Genomic DNA, 22633 nt, shown 5'->3' with positions numbered 1-22633 from the left:
AAATATTTACAACAACAAAAACTCTACAAGAAGGTATTCAGCAATTGATTTTAAATTTGGCCAACCTGAGTTGGCTCAATAAAAATGTGTGTGTTTGTGTGTGATAGTGAAAGAGACAATGGATGGATATCACAGGGATGCAGAAGCTAGATCACTGTAGAAACTCTAAAACAAACTGTAAATATAATTATCAACATCAGACAAGATCTTGTTGACACGATCACATCTCAGAGATTAGGCCTACAGTATATGGTTCAAACTCACATCTGTCACATTCGAAAAAAGAAACATTTAGTTCATAGAGTCGAATTCATCATCTTCAGAGAAATAATCAAATATAGGCTTGAATAGCATAGAGCCCAACCACCTGATATCTGTTACCTTATCTCTGGGTTGAGAGATGAAAATCAGAGGAGATTTACCGAACTCGAATGCCGCACCAAACCAGAGGATCGATAATTTTATGCATCTAGGAGCATTCGGGTAATTTCCCCCTAATATAAGATGCGCTGAAATGACCACGATAACCAGAGACAGAATTAAGGTAATGACGTCCATCTCACCTGTCTTGAGAGCCCCTAGGGCTCACTCAAGCTCCTTAATCTCGAATGAGAGTTTGAAGTGGAAGGAGTACAGGGCTTAGCATGTCTCTTGAAGAGGCTAAAAATAGATTTTGGCTTGGAAAAGTGAAATATTTTCAGGAGTTGGGTATTGGTTAAGGGAGGAGGATTGGAGGGAAAGAGAGTGAAGGTTGAAAAGACTGAGGGAGGCAGAGGATAGGTTTGAATCTGTTGAAGCTAGCAATAACAAGGGAGAGGGTATGTCGAGGAAGAGTGAGCCTGACGCCAGTTCAAATTCTGGAGGTGAAATGGAAGGTGTTGTGAGGACCTCGGAGCCCGAGCCTTGCATTGATGGACATGGTTATGATGAAGATACTTTTGGTCCAGTGGGATTGACTTATTTGACAAGGGTGGAAACAGGCCTTTTGGCTGATCCATAGGTGATTTGAGGTTGGGTGGAAAAGATGGTGGGTGCTGTTGAGTCGGTGAATGTAACCCGAAGTGATGTTTGTTTGTGTCTCTTCAGATCAGAGGGAGAAGGCTTTCCGTGCGACGCAACTTGGGGAAAGACCTGTATCTTGCTTTGCGCTTAGGTACAGGGCACCATTGAAGGGAGTGAGTTCAGGGGTAGCGGTGGAGCAATTGAAGATTACTGGTGTTTGAAGATTCCTGATGTTTGTGATGCAGACCTGGCGGAGAGTGTGGTGAAACAGGTGACATAGTCTGTTCTTTTGAGCTTTGATTTAGAGTCTTCACCTGGCAAAGTAATGTTAGGATATACGAGTTATGCTGTTAAAGCTTTTGTGCCGAATACACTGCTGTGTTATACGTGTCACGTTTATGGGCATGCCGCAGCAGTGTGTAGGAGGGAGATTCCAAGATGTGGGAAGATGGACTACAGGTGGAAAAGTTTGACTACATGAACGGTGAGCTAACTTTAACTAGCTGTCTAGCTAGCTCACAAAGGACTTTTTGGCTCAATGTTTTCCCATAAAAAAACGAATGGTTTTGTTCCATGAGTGCATCTGTTATACATGAAATCAGTTCTACATGTCAGCAGGGATGGAAATTAAGCTAGCCCGAGGCTAGTACTTTTCAGGCTGGGCTAGTAGACAATGGGCCAAACTAGCCTGACACAGCCGTGAAATGGCTAGTAGAAAATGTGCCAAACTAGCCTGACACAGCAGTGAAATTTTGCCTTTACAAACATTGCAAGCCACAGATTTAGGAACTGAAGGTTACCTCTGGGCTATTAGAAGTCGTGGACTGCTGGCCAGTGTGCAAAATCCTTATGTTTCTTTTTTATTTTTTATTTTTTTAAAGTATTTTATTTTTGAATTTTCCAATTAACAACATTCAAGACAAACATGACAAGATATTAGACAACAATAGGACAAAGTGACAATAACAGATGAGCGTAACAAAGAAAGAAAAAATAAAACAAATTATAATTATATATACAGACATACAATAAAAAATAAAAATAATAATGAGACATTGGATCATAAGGTCACCTGCCGTAGGCTACATATTATACGTTACGTGTGAAACATTATATAAGGATAATCTAGAGGTTCATTCAATGTGATGTGGGGGGAGATTCTCCATATAGTCAATAAAAGGTTGCCAAATTCTGTAAAATGTATTTAACTTATTCCTCAAGCGGTAAGTAATTTTCTCCAGTGGGATACAACTATTAACTTCTGATAGCCACATTGCAACTGGCAGGGGGGAATCCAATTTCCATTTCAAGGCGATACATTTCTTGGCAATCGCTAACAATATTTCTGTTAGCTTTATAGTATGGCTTTGCCTAAGATTGGTGTTAGTAAAGTTGCCCAGTAGACAGACCTCCGGGTCTAGAGGGAATGCAACCCCATGAATTGAGGATATGGTATCGCATACCCCCTGCCAGAAACTGTGTAGTTTTGAACACTGCCAAGTGGAATGGAGGAATGTTCCTTCATCTGAGCCACATCTAAAACATAGGGAGGAGATATCAGGGTTGAACTTGTGCAGTCTAGATGGGGTGATATAAAGCTGATGGAGGAAATTAAACTGAATCAGTCTGTATCTGGAGTTCAATGTGGATGTAACACCATCCCTGCATAGGTCACTCCATAGACCCTCATCGAGATCAATACCCAGATCTTTTTCCCATCTAAGTCGGGGTTTATCTAGCCCAGGCAGTGTTAGTCCTGACATAAGAGCATCGTAAACACGGGAAATGGTCTTGAACAGTGGTTGGTCTGCGTGGCAGAGTTGTTCAATAGGTGACATCTTAGGTAGGTTCCATTGTCCCTTGAGAGACACCCTAATAAAGTTTCGTAGTTGTAGGTAGCTAAAGAAGTCCCTGTTAGGCAAGTGGTATTTCTGTTTCAGCTGATCAAAAGACATAAGAACTCCCTCCTCGTAACAATGCTCCAGAAGAGTGATCCCCCTATCAGACCATGGTCTAAAGTTACTATTCTGGAAAAACATAGGAATCAATCTATTGTTCCATAAAGGGGTTTTAGGGGAAAGGAATCCCCCTCGTCCGAACAGCTCATGTAGATTGCCCCATGCCAGGACAGAATGTATGATTTAAAGGGTTGTCTGTGATGGTTTTTATAGATTTTCTGTCCCATTTGTAAAACAATTCTGCCCCAGTGTCATCATTTACCTCAAGCTTTTCAATGTTCAACCATGAGGGAGAGGGACCCTTGTCAAACCTCTGAGCCAGAAACCTAGACTGTGCTGCCCAGTAGTACATTCTAAAGTTGGGGAGGTTTAAGCCCCCTTGACTGTAATCAAGGGTCAGTTTATCCAGGCCAACCCTAGGGGTTTTGCCGTGCCAGATAAACCGTCTGGTCATCTTGTCGAGAGAGGAAAAGAATGCTGCGGGAACAGGGATAGGGAGAGATTGAAACATATATAGAAATCTGGGCAGGACATTCATTTTAATTACATTGATTCTACCCAGTAGAGTGAGAGGTAAGTCCATCCATTTACAAAGGTCACCCTCCACCTTTTGCAACAAATTGGCCAGATTGAGTTCATAGAGGTTGTTCAGGTTACCATCCACCATTATGCCCAAATATGTGAAGCCCATAGGCGACCATCTAAAAGGAAACTTGTGCTTGATGGTATGATGGTCAAAGACAGACAACGGTAAGATTTCGCTTTTATCTAAATTGACCTTATATCCAGAGAAAGAACTATAACACTGTAGTGGGATCTGCAAGTGAGAGAGGGAGTGTTCTGGGTTTGTTAGAAATAAGATAAGGTCATCCGCAAAGAGTGATAATTTATGGGTATGGGGGCCCACCTCAAAGCCATGTATGTCAGGGCACGTTCTAATAGCCTCAGCCAACGGTTCGATGGCGAGGGCAAAGAGGTGGGGGCTAATTGGGCAACCTTGTCTGTTCCCCCTATAGAGAGGGAAAGAGGAGGAAGTAATCCCGTTGGTAGCAATCCTAGCTTTAGGAGATTTGTAGAGTGATTTTATCAAATTTACAAACCCGGTACCTAAACCAAACTTTTCCAAGACGCGAAAGAGGTATGGCCATTCAACCCTATCAAAGGCCTTTTCAGCGTCGAGGGAGACTGCGACACTAGGTATTTTGTTTTTGTTAGCAAGGTGAATTATATCAAAGAACCTTCTGAGATTGTTAGAGGACAATCTATTAATTATGAAGCCAGTCTGGTCTGGGTTGACCAACAGGGGAAGACATAACTCCAGTCTCTTAGATAGCATCCTGGTGACCAGTTTACAATCTGTGTTAAGGAGAGAGATTGGTCTATATGAGGCGCACTTCAGTGGATTTTTCCCTTTCTTGTGGATTACAGTAATCACTGCTTGAGAGAAAGACTCTGGAAAGCAGTTGTCTTCCCTGGCTTTTTTAAGTACCTCCATAAGGTAGGGGACCAACAGCTCCCTAAATTCTTTATAGAACTCTGGAGGGAAGCCATCCTCCCCAGGAGATTTATTAGAAGGTAAGGATTTAATGGCCTCCAACAGTTCAGGAACTGAGAAGTGTTCACTCAGGCGCTCGCTGTCTTCCCCTGACAGGCATGGGAGGTTGAGAGAGGAGAGAAAGGAGTCGATCTCTGATAGATCATCGCTTGATTGGGAAGTGTAGAGGTCTTCATAGTATTTCTTAAAAGTATTATTAATTTCAGTAGGGTCGAAAGATATCTCATTAGTGAGAGTTTCTATAGCATTAATTGTCCTCTTACTTTCCTCTGCTTTCAGTTGCCATGCCAATACTTTGTGTGCTTTCTCTCCAAGCTCGTAATAACGCTGTTTTGATTTAGTGATGGCCCTCTCAGCTTGATATGTGTTCAGAATATTATATTTCAGTTTTTTATTTACCAAAAGCCTGTATAGATCTTTAGTTGGGCCTCTTTGGTAGGTTTTCTCTAGCTCTGAGATTTCAGATTCAAGGGCACTCATTTCCGCACAGTGTTTTCTCTTCAGCCCTTTAGTATAGGAAATGATCTGTCCCCTCAGATAGGCCTTCAATGTGTCCCAAAGAATGAAACTGTCAGGAGCAGAGGGTTTGTTTGTCAAAGTGAAAATATTGATCTGCTCTTTGATGAATGCACAAAATTCAGGTTGCTTTAGGAGTGTAGAATTTAGTCTCCATCTATATGCTCCATTTACCTTGGTAGGAATGGAGATTGATAATACCAGGGGAGAATGGTCACTAAGCAATCTGGGGAGATACTCGACATCTAACACTCTATGAAACAGTTGTGTTGACAGTAAAAAGTTATCTATGCGTGTGTGTGTCTTGTGTGGGTGTGAATAAAAAGAGTAGTCCCTATCCTGTGGGTGCAACTGTCTCCAGATGTCTAGTAAATTGAGATCTTTCATGAATGACATGGTGAGCTTGCTTGCTTTGGTAAGAAGTGAGGGTTTATCAGAGGACCTATAAAGAACTGTATCTAAACAAAAATTAAAATCTCCTCCAACCAGTAACCATCCTGGTGGTGCTTGAGCGACCTGAAGAAAGACATTCTGAATAAACATATGGTCATCGAAGTTAGGAGCATAAATATTCAATAGGGTCCAAGACTCTGAAAACATATGCCCCTGCACCAAAACAAACCTGCCAGAGGGATCAGAGATGGTGTTGCTAACGCAGAAGGGGATGTGTCTACTTATCAAAATTGCAGTTCCTCTTGCTTTGGAGTTAAAAGAGGACGCAAAAACTTGTCCTACCCATTCCCTCTTCAATTTCTTGTGTTCACTGGCTGTAAGATGTGTTTCTTGTAAAAACACGATGTCAGCCTTTAATTTCTTAAGGTATGTATAGACTCTCTTCCTTTTAATCGGGCTGTTAAGACCTTTTACGTTGAATGTGACATATTTTAGTGGATTAAGCATAGTAGGGTTTCAAATATGTAACTGAATGGAAATCTATCATATGTAGATAGTTAGGAAATGTTTCAACATTGGTTTAAACACAGAAGTGACCTATGTGTCTCTTTAGGAAGGAAACAATAAACATAGAAAAAAGGGGAAAAAAATAAAGAATCCCACCCACCCCGATTGTTAGGCTAAAACCACAATCCCAACAATCAAACATGAATACACTTGTAGAGATACGTTGCTGCTCGCTTTCCATCTTGCTCTTACTAGCTAAACCTTGGCGTAAACTAAAACCTGCCAGCTCTCTAAATTGAAAACAAACGTTGTGAATAGACATTTATGGCTGAATATTTACTGCCCACGGTAAGGGCTGCTTGAGTCTCTTTTCGAAAGATTAACATAAATGAGGGGGAAAGCAGTGGGCCAAAACCCACTTATTTGCTTCGCCCAGTGATATGTACTAAACCAAAATATACTCTCCTGTAAATGTAATAGAACTCACCCCGGAAAGATACGGTTAGTTGAAAATGTACAAACCAATTATAGCGACCAGGAGGATATCAGCGGTTCAGTCCGGAAAAGAGAAAACAAACAAACTGCATCTTATCCCCCAAAGAGACCGTTCTGGCTCAGACGTTGCTCAGTTCTTTGAGAAAAGTGTACACTTCTCCCGGCGTGTTGAAGAGATGGCTTCGACCGTTGTACTGAACTTTCATCCGCGCAGGGTGGATGAGGTAGCCGATGATGTTCTTCTCCTTCAGTGCCTTGGCGGCAGGTCTGAACTGCTTGCGACGTCTTGCGAGATCCGCGCTCATATCCGGGAAAAGGCTGACCCTCTTGCCATCAATGGTTATGTCCCCTTTGGCTCTTGCGAGTTGCAGTACCTTCTCTCTGTCTTGGAAACGGAGGAACCTGACCAGGACGGCCCGTGGGGGCTCATCTGGCCGGGGTTTCGGAGCTGATGTTCTGTGGGCGCGTTCGATTTCCAGTGGCTTGGTGAAGTTGATTGTGCCTAGGACATCCGGGATCCATTGAGTTAAGAAACGGACCGGGTCACGGCCCTCGCTGTCCTCTTTCAATCCCACCACACGGATATTACTACGTCTGCTCTGGTTCTCCATCTGATCTACCTTGTTTTTGAGGTAGGCATTGTCCTTTTGCAGTTGTATCAAGACCTGGTCATGTCGAGCGATGGTGTCTTCAACTGTGCTAATGCGCAACTCTGCCTCAGTCGTTCTCAAAAGGAGATCATTCATGGAGGATTTCAGGTCGTCAATGGAAGAATGGAGTTCGGCCGTTCTCTTATCGATTTTCATAGAAAGACCTTTGTTACCATCCTGAATTTCCCGGAGGAGAGTAGCCAGCATGTCGGCAGGCTCGCAAGAGGCCGAGAGCAACAGTCTGGAACTGTCGTTTGAGTTATGAGGGCTAATGCTAATCTTGCTAGCGTTATCGTTATCTTGGGAGTCAACGACGTTTTGGTCATCCTTCTTGCCTCTCTTTCGGCGGTCCATGGCTATTTGGGAAGGTAAGTACTTGACAATTTATCAGCCGATGTTAGAATATTGTTTCAACGTTGTTATTTAGGTAATAATAGAATAACTTTGAAGAGCCCGATTTGTCAACGTCTGCTCAGCTCCGCGGCATCACGTGACTCCAAAATCCTTATGTTTCATCCCTGCATGCCAGTCCCTTTCAGACGGTCCTCCTCAGTGACCTCACGGCTAAGGGTTTGAACTTCCTTCTTGAGAATTAGAATCAGAAGTACAGTAGTAGCTCATCGCAATACTTCACCTCTTCGGACAAATAGTACCCTAGACTGTCCTGATCATCTAGTTGAGCATTCCAGATAATTCCTCCATCTCAACAGAAATGTCCATTCACATAGTAGGGATTTTAGATGTGCAAAGCCCAGTCTATTTACCGTTACTATAGTCAAGTCTGTGGGTTATGGTATTGTAATACAGATGTTCCCATTTTAGTCATCAACTTAGCTAGTAAAAGTATTTTTTTTTTAAGTATTTCAGATGAGAGGCCCGGAAACCCAGTGACTCAGGTCTGCAGCTGCCATTTTCCAGTGGGAACGAGAAACGGCCCTGTATTTCCAGAAAAGGTAGCTCAGCCACCATGTCAAAAGAGGAAGATCCAGAACTGTTGATTAGGAAACAAGAATGAACAATGAGGATTGGGTGTTGAAGGACCACTTGTCACATTGTCCAAGCTGGGTTTGTGTTATGATAAACAATGTGTTTTCTGTCCAGATAAAGATGGTGATACAGCATTGAAAAATACCTACAGTACCAGTGACCAAATGTCTTTTTTTCCAGTCCAACGGGAGTGCATCCCTCCAACCACATGGTGCATGGACATCCTGTGCCAGTGGGATCCGAGCGAGAGCGTCCAGTTGTGGAGACTACAGCACGGCTATGCCTGATGTCCTTTGTGGTGGGCCTTCTCATGAATTGATATAATGTATTTAGGTGAGCGGACACCTGGGGCGATTGATTTGTGAGTAGCCCTTCGTGCCCGCTTCCGTACCCTATAACTCCCTATCTTTTTGTGACTAATTTGAATACAGGTAGACCGCGTACCTGATTGGCAGATGAGTGGCAACCCTGATTAGAAGTACCTGATGCTCATCTGTTCTTTACAAATGCTGTTTTGAATTAAAGAAAATTGTACCTACACATTGAAGAACGCTGTACAGCCGAAACGTCTGTGTACGCTATCCTGGAGCAGAAAAAATATAAAAAACGTTGAATAATGAAGTAAGCTTAATGCGACATATTTTTGTAAACCCATTACACCTCTTGGTTTGTCTAAGACATAATTTAAACATCACAGATAATAATTACCACTGTTCCCATGATAAAATGCAATGTGAATTGTGTTGTACTACTGAATGTGTGGAGATTAACTCAGACCAGCCTTTGTGATTGAGCTTACGTTCGTTAACTAATTACTTTAGTTGGCTGCTTTGAGAAAAACTTGAATGAAATTTAACCTATTCTAGGAGCCTATTGTTTGTGTATAATCTTTATTCATTGTTCATGTATTTTTCAACAATGTCAGGTACAGGCAGGGATGACTGGGGCCTTCAGCAAGTAAGACACAGGAAGTAAGAAATAAGAAATAATTTTAAATTCCCACTGTGCCCATGAATTTAACTATGTTATTTTAGTTGGCTGATTTGAGCAAAACTTGTATGTAATATAACCTATTCTGGGAGCCTAGTGTGTGTATGAGCTATGTGGAATATATTTGGAACATTAGCTTCCCTGAAAACAGGCACTGACAGGAGGAACAATATGAGTCTGTCAGTGGTCGTCACGCTGGATGGGTTCGGTGATGGAGGCTTTGGTGGTCTGCACAACGAAGAAGCAGGTGTCCATTCCAGTGATGTGTAGCTGACCTTGGACCTGGTTCCAGTGAGGATGGTCTTCAACCTCCCTCTCCTAAATGGTGTGCCAGTTGAGATTGGTGCGTTGTCCAACTGTTGCCTGCCGTATAGCCTCCTGCTGCTCCACCAACAGCGCCATGCCAGCCAGGATGCCTGCATGCCCCAGGTGCCCTTGTTTTTCAACAATGTCCGATATAGACAGGGATAACAAGGAGGGTAGCGGTTGTTCGAGCTCAAGTTCAAGGAGACTTGCCATTCCACTGAACCTGGCCCGGAGATGGCTTCTTAGCCACTGAAGATCCTCATCAGTAGGCTCTCGGGACAGAGGGTTGTAGTCTTCAGCTGGGTACAGGTCCTTCACTAACTGACTGCACCTGGCTGGGCACGGCTTCCTCCACTCACATTCCACATCCGTATGGCCAATGTTGTGAACCGCCAAAATAACATGCATGACTACACTTATGATCTACACGGAGGAATTTGCATGTGGTGGAGAGAATCTCCTGGTCACCTATAGAGACCTGCCAAGAGGAAGGATGTTAAGAGCTACATGTGGTAGAAAATCCCCTGGTCACCAATAGAGACCTGCCAAGAGGAAGAATGTACTTCTCTAGGATATGTGGGACGCTACCGTCCCACTTGGCCAATAGCCAGGGAAAATGTAGAGCGCCAAATTCAAAGAAATGATATAAAATCAAACTTTCATTAAATCACACATGTAAGATACCAAATTAAAGCTACACTCGTTGTGAATCCAGCCACCATGTCAGATTTCAAAAAGGCCTTTCAGCGAAAGCATAAGATGCTATTATCTGATGATAGCACAACAGTAAACAAAGAGAGTGTAGCATATTTCAACACTGCAGGCACGACACAAAACGCAGAAATAAAATATAAATCATGCCGTACCTTTGACGAAATTATTTTGTTGGCACTCCAATATGTCCCATAAACATCACAAATGGTCCTTTTGTTCGATTAATTCCGTCCATATATATCCAAATTGTCCATTTATTTGGCGCGGTTGATCCAGAAAAAAACAGCTTCCAATTTGCGCAGTCACTACAAAATATCTAAAAAATTACCTCTAAACTTTGCCAAAACATTTCAAACTACTTTTGTAATACAACTTAAGGTATTTGTAAACGTTAATAATCGATCAAATTGAAGACGGGTCTATCTGTTTTCAATACAAGAGATCAACAAACTAACGCTACTTTTCTAGTCTTGCGCAACTCTCAAACAGTACACATGACGTTACACTGTTTCCAGGTGGCCTCACTTCTTCATTGCACAAAGGAATAACCTCAACCTATTTCCAAAGAGTGGTGACATCCAGTGGAAGCGGTAGGAACTGAAAACAGGGTGATTAGAAATCCAGTATTCCAATGAAAACTCATTGAACAGACAGTGACTTAAAAAAAAAGAAATGAATGGTTAGTCCTCGGGGTTTTGCTTGCTACATAAGTTCTGTTATACTTACAGACATGATTCAAACAGTTTTAGAAACTTCAGAGTGTTTTCTATCCAAATCTACTAATAATATCCATGTCTTATATTCTGGGGATGAGTAGAAGGAAGTTGAAATTGGGCACGCTATTTATCCAAAAGTGAATTTGCTGCCCCCTATCCTAGAGAAGTTTTAAGAGCTACATGTGGTAGAAAATCCCCTGGTCACCTATAGAGACCTGCCAAGAGGAAGGATGATCAGTCACACATGCCTTTCAATGCATGACTGTGAACAGCTTGAAATGCATTTGTTGTAAGAAATGTGCTATATAAATTAAATTTGATTTGATTGATGACATTACAGCTGTAGAATATTTTATGAACTGTAATTTTCACAAGTGCAATTTTTATTTTACTTGATAACTTGGGATTTTATCACTTGGCATATTGTATCAATCATATATCCCTCATGCTGGCCCTGACCAAACCAGTAAATTGCCCCTCACTATAGCTGCACTTCTCTACATGGCCAGGCTTATAGTGGTCTTCTCCCCTTTTAATGCTCTTATGATCATCCTTTTATTTTATTTTACCTTTATTTAACTAGGCAAGTCAGTTAAGAACAAATTCTTATTTTCAATGACGGCATACGGTCTGAAAGACACCAAAGTTGACATACTGTACAAACAATTATCTAGGCTGAGTAATACAAAATCATGTTTTGATATACTGCTCTGCTAACTAGCTAGCTAAAGTGTAACCAGTGGCTAGCTAAGCCAGAGAAAGGGGATGGAAGAAGGTTTCAAATCAAATCAAATGTTATTTGTCACATATGCCAAATACAACAGGTGTAGACCTTACCGTGAAATGCTTACTTACAAGCCCTTAAACAACAGTGCAGTTTTTTTATTTTATTTTTTATTTTACCGTTATTTTACCAGGTAAGTTGACTGAGAACACGTTCTCATTTGCAGCAACGACCTGGGGAATAGTTACAGGGGAGAGGAGGGGGATGAATGAGCCAATTGTAAACTGGGGATTATTAGGTGACCATGATGGTTTGAGGGCCAGATTGGGAATTTAGCCAGGACACCGGGGTTAACACCCCTACTCTTACGATAAGTGCCATGGGATCTTTAATGACCTCAGAGAGTCAGGACACCCGTTTAACGTCCCATCCGAAAGACGGCACCCTACACAGGGCAGTGTCCCCAATCACTGCCCTGGGGCATTGGGATATTTTTTAGACCAGAGGAAAGAGTGCCTCCTACTGGCCCTCCAACACCACTTCCAGCAGCATCTGGTCTCCCATCCAGGGCCTGACCAGGACCAACCCTGCTTAGCTTCAGAAGCAAGCCAGTAGTGGTATGCAGGGTGGTATGCTGCTGGCTTCAAGAAATATAGTTAATAAAATATTTACTAAATAAACTAAAGTAAAAAAATCGAATCAGTCAAAAAGTAACACAAATTGTGGCAGACGGCAAGGAGAGGTGAGGGGAGTGGTGATTGAAGGGAGATACCTTACAGCCCGCTGGCTCCACCCCCGATCCTTATATGGACTTCCTTCCCCAACGAGGCGAGCCTGTGGACCATTAAGTAAGGGAGTGCTTGGGGATGAAAGAGGAAGCAGCATGCACAAAGGGGCAGAGAATGAAGAGGGAAGTGTGTGGTATGAAGAGCATGAGAAGAGAAAGAAATAGCTGTGTGATTACCCGTTGTGACCTGGACTGTCTGATTACGCCCACTATGAACCAAACCAGTTTGGCTGAGGACCCAAGTTTTAGGATTACCCCTGGAGAACGGAACGGACAACGAGAACAGATTGTGGACTGTGAAATGGTTGGTGAATTCCCCCCTTTTCCCCAGTGTGCAAAACTCCCTAATAAACTCTCCATTTGCATTCTAGTTGTGTTCCTTGTGCGTGTTTGGTTATTGAATTTTGTGACGTGGAAACCCCATACCATTGAACCTACTACAGTATCTAACAATAACGAGGCTATATACAGGGGGTACCGGTACTGAGTCAATGTGCGGGGTACCGGTTAGTTGAGGTAAGTTGTAAAGTGACTAAGCAGAGATAATAAACAGCGAGTATGCTCAAACACATTAAGGAAAGAAATTCCACAAATTAACTTTTAAGAAAGCACACCTATAATTGAAATGCATTCCAGGTGGCTACCTCATCCAAATAAAATGTTATTGGGCACATACACATGGTTAGCAGATGTTAGTGCGAGTGTAGCGAAATGCTTGTGCTTCTTGTTCCGACAGTGTACTACTATCTAACAAGTAATATAACAATTCCACAACTACCTAATACACAAATCTAAAGGGATGGAATAAGAATGTGTACATAGAAATATATGGATGTGCGATGACCGAGCGGCATAGACAAGATGCAATAGATTGTATTTTATACTGTATATACATATAAGATTAGTATGTAAACATTTAAAGTGGCATTATTAAAGTGACTAGTGATCCATTTATTAAAGTGGCCAATTATTTTGAGTCTATATAGGCAGCAGCCTCTCTGTGTTAGTGATGGCTGTTTAACAGTCTGATGGCCTGTTTTTTAGTTTCTCGGTCCCAGCTTTGATGCACCTGTACTGAACTCACCTTCTGGATGGTAGCGGGGTGAACAGGCAGTGGCTCCAGTGGTTGTTGTCCTTGATGATCTTTTTGGCCTTCCTGTGACATCGGGTGCTGTAGGTGTCGTGGAGGGCAGGTAGTTTGCCCCCAGTGATGCATTGTGCAGACCGCACATCCTCTGGAGAGCCTTGCGATTGTGTGCGGTGCAGTTGCCGTACCAGGCGGTGACACAGCCCGACAGGATGCTCTCGATTGCGCATCTGTTAAAGTTTGTGAGGGTTTTAGGTGACAAGCCAAATTTCTTTAGCCTCCTGAGGTTGAAGAGGCACTGTTGCGCCTTCTTCACTACACTGTCTGTATGGGTCGACCATTTCAGTTTGTAAGCGATGTGTATACCGAGGAACTTAACTTTCCACCTTCTCCACTGCTGTCCCGTCGATGTGGATGGGGGGTGCTCCCGCTGATGTTTCCTGAAGTCTACGATCATCTCCTTTGTTTTCCTGACACCACACTCCAAGTGCCCTCACCTCCTCCCTATAGGCTGTCTCGTCATTGTTGGTAATCAAGCCCACTACTGTTGTGTCGTCTGCAATATTGATGATAGAGTTGGAGGTGTGCATGGCCACTCAGTCATGGCTGAACAGGGAGTACAGGAAGGGGCTGAGCACGCACACTTGTGGGAACCCAGTGTTGAGGATCAGTGAAGTGGAGATGTTGTTTCCTACCTTCACCACCTGGGGGCGGCCCGTCAGAAAATCCAGGACCCAATTGCACAAGGCGTGGTCGAGACCCAGGGCATCAAGCATAATGATGAGCTTGGAGGGTACTATGGTGTTCAATGCTGAGCTGTAGTCATTGAACAGCATTCTAACATAGGTATTCCTCTTGTCCAGTTGGGATAGAGCAGTGTGCAGTGTGACGGCGATTGCATTGTCAGGTAGACCTATTGGGGCGGTATGCAAATTGAACTGGGTCTAGGGTGTCAGGTAAGGTGGAGGTGATATGATCCTTGACTAGTCTCTCAAAGCACTTTGTGATGACAGAAGTGAGTGCTACGGGGCGATAGTCATCTTTTCCTTCTTGGGTACAGGGACAATGGTGGCCATCTTGAAGCATGTGGGGACAGTGATGGGGAGAGATTGAATATGTTCCTAAACACACCAGCCAGCTGGTCTGCGTATGCTCTGAGGACGCAGTTAGGGATGTCATCTGGGCCAGCAGCCTTGGGAGGGTTAACACGATTAAATGTCTTACTCACGTCGGCCACAGAGAATGAGAGGGGGGGCCCACAGTCCTTGGTAGCGGGCCGCATTGGTGGCACTGTATTATCCTCAAAGCGGGCAAAGAAGGTGTTTAGTTTGTCTGGAAGCAAGACATCGGTGTCCGTGACGTGGCTGGTTTTCTTTTTGTAGTTTGTGATTGCCTGTAGACCCTGCCACATACATCTTGTCTCTGAGCCGTTGAATTGTGACTCCACTATATCGACATTTCACTTGTTTGATTGCCTGGTGGAGGGAATAACTACACTGTTTATTCCATGTCATCTTTCCATGGTTAAATGCGGTGGTTCACGTTTTCAGTTTTGCGCGAATGCCGCCATCTATCCACAGTTTCTGGTTAGGGTAGGTTTTAATAGTCACAGTTGGTACAACACTTCCTTATATACTCACTTACCGAATCAGCGTAAAAATCGATGTTATTCTCTTCTAGGCTGTCCGGAACATTTCCCAGTCCACGTGATCAAAACAATCTTGAAGCGTGGATTCCGATTGGTCAGACCAGCATTGAAAAGTTCTTGTCACAGGCACATCCTGTTTGAGTTTCTGCCTATAGGACGGTAGTAGCAAAATGGAGTCGTGATCGGATTTGCCGAAGGCAAGGCGGGGGAGGGCCTTGTATGCATCGCAGAAGTTAGAGTAGCAGTGATCCAGTGTATTGCCCACATGAGTGCTACAATCAATATGCTGATAGAATTTAGGTAGCCTTGTTCTCAAATTTGCTTTGTTAAAAATGAAGCTGATGTAAGTACTGTAGGACCTTTAAACAAGTTAACATTCACAAGGCCACAGAGCCAGATGGATTCCCAGGACACGTACTGAGAGCATGCGCTGACCAGCTGGCAAGTGTTTTCACTGACATTTTCCACCTCTCTCTGACCAAGTCTGTAGTACCTACATGTTTCAAGCAGACCACCATAGTCCCTGTGCCCACATCTGTAGCCATGGAATGCTTTGAAGATGAGTCATTGCTCACATCACCATAATCCCAGACACCCTAGACACACTCGAATTCGCATATCACCCCAACAGATCCACAGATGACACAATCTCTATTGCACGCCACACTCCACCTGGACAAAAGGAACACCTATGTGAGACTGCTGTTCATTGACTACAGCTTAGCATTCAACCCAATAGTGCTCTCTGTGCTCATCACTAAGCTAAGGACCCTGGGACTGAGCACCTCCCTCTGCAACTGGTTCCTGGAATTACTGACGGACAACTACACATCTGCCACGCTAAACCTCAACACGGTTGCCACTCAGGGGTGCGTTCTCAGTCTCCTCCTGTACTCTCCGTTCACCCACGACTGTGTAGCATGACTCCAATACCATCATTAAGTTTGCCGATGACACGACGGTGGTAGGCCTGATCACCGACAACAATGAGACAGCTGACATTGAGGGACAGGGATAAGGAGGTCAGAGATCTGGCAGTGTGGTCCAGGACAACTACCTGTCCCTCAACGTCAGCAAGACAAAGGAGCTGATTGTGGACTACAGGAATCGGGGCCGGGCATGCCCCCATTCACATCGACGAGACTTCTGTGGAGCGGGTTGAGAGCTTCAAGTTCCTTGGTGTTCACATTACTAAGGACCTGTCATGGTCCAAACATACCAACACAATCGTGAAGTAGGCCCTCAGATCCTCAAAAAGTTATACAGATGCACCATTGAGAGAATCTTGACTGGTTTAATCACCACAGAGTCTGGTGCGGACCGCCCAGTACATCACTGTGGCCGAGCTCCCTGCCATCCAGGACCTCTGTATCAGGCGGTGTGAAAGGAAGGCCCGGAAAATTGTTAAAAACTCCAGCCACCCAAACCATAGACTGTTCTGTCTGCTTCCACACGACATGTGGTACCGGTGCGTTAAGTCTGACCCCAACAGGCTCCTGATCAGCTTCTATTAACAAGCCATAAGCCTGATAAATAGCTAACTAAATAGCTAACAAAATGGCTATAGAGACTATCTGAGTTGACCCTTGTATTTCATTTTTTCACTCTCTCTATGCACACTCACAGCACTCTACACACTCACGCCCACTGACACTCCAACACACACACACACACACACACACACACTGAATTTGCTCACACAACATGCATAGACATTTATACTGACTCTACACACACAAACATACACTCACATACAATCATCATATATATGATGCTGCTACTCTGTTATCTCTGATGCCTAGTCACCTTACCCCCATACATACAGTATATACACCTCACTCAAGTATCACTGCCCATTGTAAATATGGAATTGGAAATGACCCTGTGTGTAGCTTACTTACTTCTTGTGTTCTTCTTATTTTGTGATTATTTCATTTTTAGTACTACTGTACATTGATATTGATTACGGCATTGCTTGGTTTAGCCCTTGATAGAAAGACATTTCACTGTACTTTCACATTAAAACGTGAAACTTGAAATTATTCGCACACAATTTGGACGTAAATAATGATCATTCACAATTGCAGTGATGATAGCCTATTTTTTAATTATGTATGCCTAACTTGGTGTTTGAGGGTATTAAAAATAGAAAATGTACTTGAGACAATATGTGGGCATAGGCAGATGTTGCAATTGGAGGATGCATTCTATGCATAGGCCTATTCTACAATGATATTCAATAGGCTACATGTGTCGTACAAACTTTGATTGAGAAATTATGTGATTTAAAATGTTCATTTTGCACTCCCTCACTTAAAAAATAGCACTCCTACACCCCTGGAATTTAAGGAATGTTGGCGCGTGCACAGTGCACTGCTCGGATGCTGGGATTATTTGGGACGAATGTGCAAAGGTAACCTACTTTTTGAAGCGATTTGTTTGACAATCAGATGAAAACATCATGACTGGTTGTGTTCATACCACATTAAAAGGTAATACATTTTTACAGTTAAATGACGTCTCGGAGGTTCTATGGACCAACTGATTTGTTCTGGCACTGGCCCTGAGTCAGGGGTCCCACAGTGCCCTCAGGTTTCAAAGTGCATCTTGTTAGCGTGTGCAGCGACTGTTGCAGAAATGGGTAGGCCTATATGTGCTCTCCAATATTTCCCAGCTTCTTTTAAAAGTTCCTTGCAATGTCAATTCAATTTGATGTCAATTTAATTGCCTTACACTTTGCTATAGTGTATGTTTTACATTGTCACTGTGATCAACTCAAAGTTGTCTCAATCTTGGTTCCAGTAACATTTCCTCTGGACCTTACCAAGACCAGGTTCCAGAACCAGGGTGAGGCGGCCCTCAGACAGCATAGTCCTGGCGTTGTCCTCAGACAGACTACAGGGGGATGCTGGGCACTGCTCTGGGGATTGTGTGTGAAGAGGGGCCCCTCAAACTGTGGCAGGTACACCAGCTGTGTACAGACATACGTAGCTAGCCACTGTACCAGCCTCACTACTTTAGGAGATGTAGTATGTGCCACAACACCCACATCACTTTCCCTGCATTAACCCCCTAATGCATGTTTGGCTACGGCTAGTGTATGTTCTTCCACTAGTGTACTCAGGAGTGCAGATTGTGGCCTATGAGCAGCTCTGCGATGTTCTTTTTTATGGACTCATGTTGCCTCTTTTGTGAGTTTACCATGCAAGGAGTGTACAATCCTGAAGATTGTCTCCGAGGGGGGCATCTGGGGCCTGGGTTAAGTTGAGCCAAAGGGGTAAGTTGATCCACCCTTGTTTCTAGGAAACCAAATATTTAGGAAGAGGTAATCATTTCATGGGGTCTGTGATGGAAGAAACCACATGGAAAAAGTGGTAAGCAAGTTAGGTCCCCCAAAAAATGTCAAATTAATTTATTGTGTTACAGGTTTCATGTTGCTTGTATCTAAACCAAGTAGATATTTTAAAGATTGTTCTATAAATCAGTTGGGGTCTCTATAAGCTTCAATATGAGGTCATAAACCTAGCATGAAAGTGCATCCTTGTAGCTGTGTGGGCTAATATAGTCAAAATGTTTGCCTTGGGGAACTTGAGCCAATGGCAAGTTGAGCAAATTGAAGTGATTTCTTCCCAGGCGTAATGCAAGGAATTATTGCTGGGATATGGGATAACAACAGGGCCTGTCCTATGTTAAAAGTGTTCTTAAAAAATGTGTTTGTTATGTGTTAAGTCCGTGTTAAATTATGCTTAAAATGATTAAAATACAAAAAAGGGATAGTGATTGTGTTGAATTGTTTTTGGGAAATAAAGATAGACATGGTTTATAAAAAGTAGTACATGAATGATATTTTGTTGTTGTTGTGTTGTGTGAATAACTATGTGAACCAGGGGTTGGAACAGTAACCATATTTTCTGGTCCATTGTTCCAACCAGCAACCAGCCGGTTCGACCCCCCCCCCCCCCCCCAAAAAAAGTTACAATATACAGTTTATTTCCGTAAATGTTTTAACCCGTGAAATCAACTGTTTGTAGCTCGGTTATGGAAAGGTTGTTTACTTGTTTGAAGGATGTAAGTGCAAGCCGGGGGGGGGGGGGGGGGGGGGGCTGGAATTTCATGGGTGGGGAGCATTGATATAGGGCGAGAGAGATCAGAAGTGGGCTGAAGACTTGAAGTGGGCTGAAGAGCTGAGCTTCACGTCATGACGTGAATTGAAATTTGTTTAGGCTTTGACTTGCGTCATAACTTCGAACTGGGTGGTTCGATCCCTGAATCCTGATTGGTTGACAGCTGTGGTATGTCAGACCATATACCATGGGTATGACAAAACATGTATTTTTACTGCTCTAATTACATTGGTAACCAGTTTATAATAGAAATAAGGCACCTCTGGGGTTTGTGGTATATGGCCAACATACCACGGCTAAGGGCTGTGTCCAGGCACTCTGCATTGCGTTGTGCATAAGAACAGCCCTTAGCCGTGGTATATAGGCCATATACCACACCTCCTCGGGCCTTATTGTTTAAGTATACTAGACGTTAAGAATATGTTTTGAACAAAAAGGAAATTACAAAAAAAAGGCTTTCGGTTCTGTTTGTGTGTATCTGTGTGTATTTATGGTGGTTCACAAGATTAAACAAATGAATTCCTCTTTTCTGTAGGGTTACTCTGTGTGATATGAATTTAAAGAAAATATTCAACCACAAAGCCACCATGGATATTATAAAACAACTCAGGGATAAATTATTATTATGAAGTGGATGATGTGTCATAACACACTGCATAGATCAGGCACTTCCTCAAGGCTGGTCTGCCAGAGAATAAGGAAACTGCTTAGGGATGTCACTGTGAGGCCAATGGTGACTTTGAACGAGCTACAGAGTTAGAGTGAGATGGGAGAATACTTTCCATGGCTCTACAACATCCCAGTCACTGCGCAAAACTGACCTGTATGACAGAGTGGCAAGTGGGAAGTATTAATAACTTTACATTCCTGCATCGAGTTTGAAATAATACTGCAAAAATGTTGTCTAAAAACATATTTCTGTCAATGTAAAGATCTGGGCCAAATCTAACAACATCACCCACTCAACAACATCCCTAGTTTGATGCATGGTGACAGCATCAGCCTGTTATGGGCATGCTTTTCATTGGCATGGACTTGGGAGTTTGTCAGGATCTTCAAGAGAAAAACAGATGGAGCAAAGTAAAGGACAAATCCTAGAGGAGTACCTGCCTGGGTATTCTAAAACTCTAAACACTGGGACTGAAATGTTTCAAGTTTTAATGTCACATGCACAAGTACAGTGAAATGCCTTTCTTGCAAGCTCTAAACCCAACAAAGCTGTAATCAATATCAGTGTATTACTAAAAATAACATACGCTAGAACAAAAACACAAAATAAATAAAAATACCTTTCAACAACAGGACAGTTACCCAACATAATCCCAAAACTACACTGTAGTGGCTTAACAAGGTGTTGAATGTTTCCCGGTTGTGTTGTCTGTGACAACCTCCCACTCTGTCTGCCTTATTCTTTCTCTACAGTGCGTAACTACCCATTGCAAATCCGCACGAAGACTAGGGTTGAGTTATTGTAGGTTTTGGGGAAGCTCCATATATATCTCATCTCTCTTCTGTGGTGCCCAGTGTGATTGTCATTTCTCTTGTTGTGGTCTGGTCTGGTGTGCTCAGCAGAGGGGAAGAGCGAGATTATTATTTTTTTGTATTTACTTGTGACTATGGCGTCTAATGTAGACGAGGTCATTCACTTTCCATCAGAGGAACTGTTAGAATTATGTACTAAAGAACAGCTGTTGAAGATCGCTGAACACTACACGGTTGAAATTAGTGATAAATGTTTTAAAAAATCTGTTAGCTTGATATTGAAGGCCAATCTGATGGAGAGTGGTATTCTTGAAGTTAACACTGGGGCAGCCTCTGCTGAGAGGATCCAGGGCAGTAGTTTGTGTGACTGGTATGGTGTTCCGGAGTCCTTGTTGGTCCCCGGTCTGTCTGCCGTATACTTTCTCTTTGCTCTTGTTTTCCTTATAAGGATGTCGGCGGGTGGAGCTGAGAGGGTCGTCAGCGACACACCTGCGCCCGGGTGTGTCCCGGGATAAGTACACCTCTTCCCCATTCATTGAATAGACACACTGTTAGATTTTGGTTGTGGAATTTTTGTGGCTGTTTTGTTTGTTTGCTTTGGCACCTTTCAACAGCCCTCATTATCAAATGTATGCACGCAACCACTCACTTACACTACTGATTACTGACTACACACCATTGTTAATTGTATTTACGTTACTTCAGTTAATAAATATATTTTTGTTATTCCTAATCTCGACTTTGTCTCCCTTTTTGTTACCGACTTCGAGCCGGACCACACCGGCTGCGTTGCGTGTGTGAGCGTTGCAAAATAAATGTACACATACATGTTATTCAACCGTTTCATTCAAACTGCTCGCGCACGCCAATGAGCATCTGCTTAGCGAGGCGCTAAAATAGCACCTGCCTCTATTTTTTACGCTTGAAGCACAGCAAGTCCCGCCTGTCCCATCTCCTAATAGTTTTTTTACCTATTAGGAGTGGGTGATTGAAAGATTAACTGAGTTCCACACTCCAGTCCAGTTGTTGGCGGTAATGCACCTTAAAGTTGGTTGCCAACCGCCATATAAAGTCCACAGAAGAAGAAGACTGAAGGAGGAGAGATTACTAGAAACTACCTAGGTTTCAGCTTTAATACTGCAGATAGATTGTAGCTTCCATCAATGTAATTGTCTGCATCACTTTCAATCACCCATATTTTGTTGTAAATCGAGTGCCAGTCAAAAGTTTGGACACACCTACTCATTCAAGGGTTTTTCTTTATTTTTACTATTTTCTACATTGTAGAAGAATAGCGAAGACATCAAAACTATGAAATAACACATATGGAATCATACCAAAAAAGTGTTAAGCAAATCAAAATATGTTATTTTTGAGAAAGTAGCCCCCCTTTGCCTTGATGACAGCGTTGCACACTCTGCGTCTCACAAAGACACAGCAATTGGAACCAAAAATCTCACATTTGGGCTCATTAGACCAAAGGACAGATATCCACCGGTCTAATGTCCATTGCTCATGTTTCTTTGTCTAAGCAAGACTTCTTCTTATTGATGTCCTTCAGTAGTGGTTTCTTTGCAGCAATTCGACCATGAAGGCCTGATTCACTCAGTCTCCTCTGAACAGTTGATGTTAAAATGTGTCTGTTGAACTCTGTGAAGCATTTGCTTGGGATGCAATTTCTGATGCTGGTAACTCTATTGAACTTATCCTCTGTAGCAGAGGTAACTGTGGGTCTTTCTTTCCTGTGGCGGTCCTCATGAGAACCAGTTTCATCATAGCTCTTGATGGTTTTTGCGACTGCACTTGAAGAAACTTTCAAAGTTCTTGACACTTTCCAGATTGACTAACCTTCATGTCTTAAAGTAATGATGGACTGTTGTTTCTCTTTGCTTATTTGAGCTGTTCTTACCATAATATGGACTTGGTCTTCTACCAAATAGGTATATCTTCTGTATACCACCCCTACCTTGTCACAAAACAAATGATTGGCTC

Source organism: Salvelinus fontinalis, chromosome 20 (assembly GCF_029448725.1).
Source record: "Salvelinus fontinalis isolate EN_2023a chromosome 20, ASM2944872v1, whole genome shotgun sequence".
Classification (NCBI taxonomy): Eukaryota; Metazoa; Chordata; class Actinopteri; order Salmoniformes; family Salmonidae; genus Salvelinus; species Salvelinus fontinalis.
Note: the sequence above shows the minus strand (reverse complement) of the source record.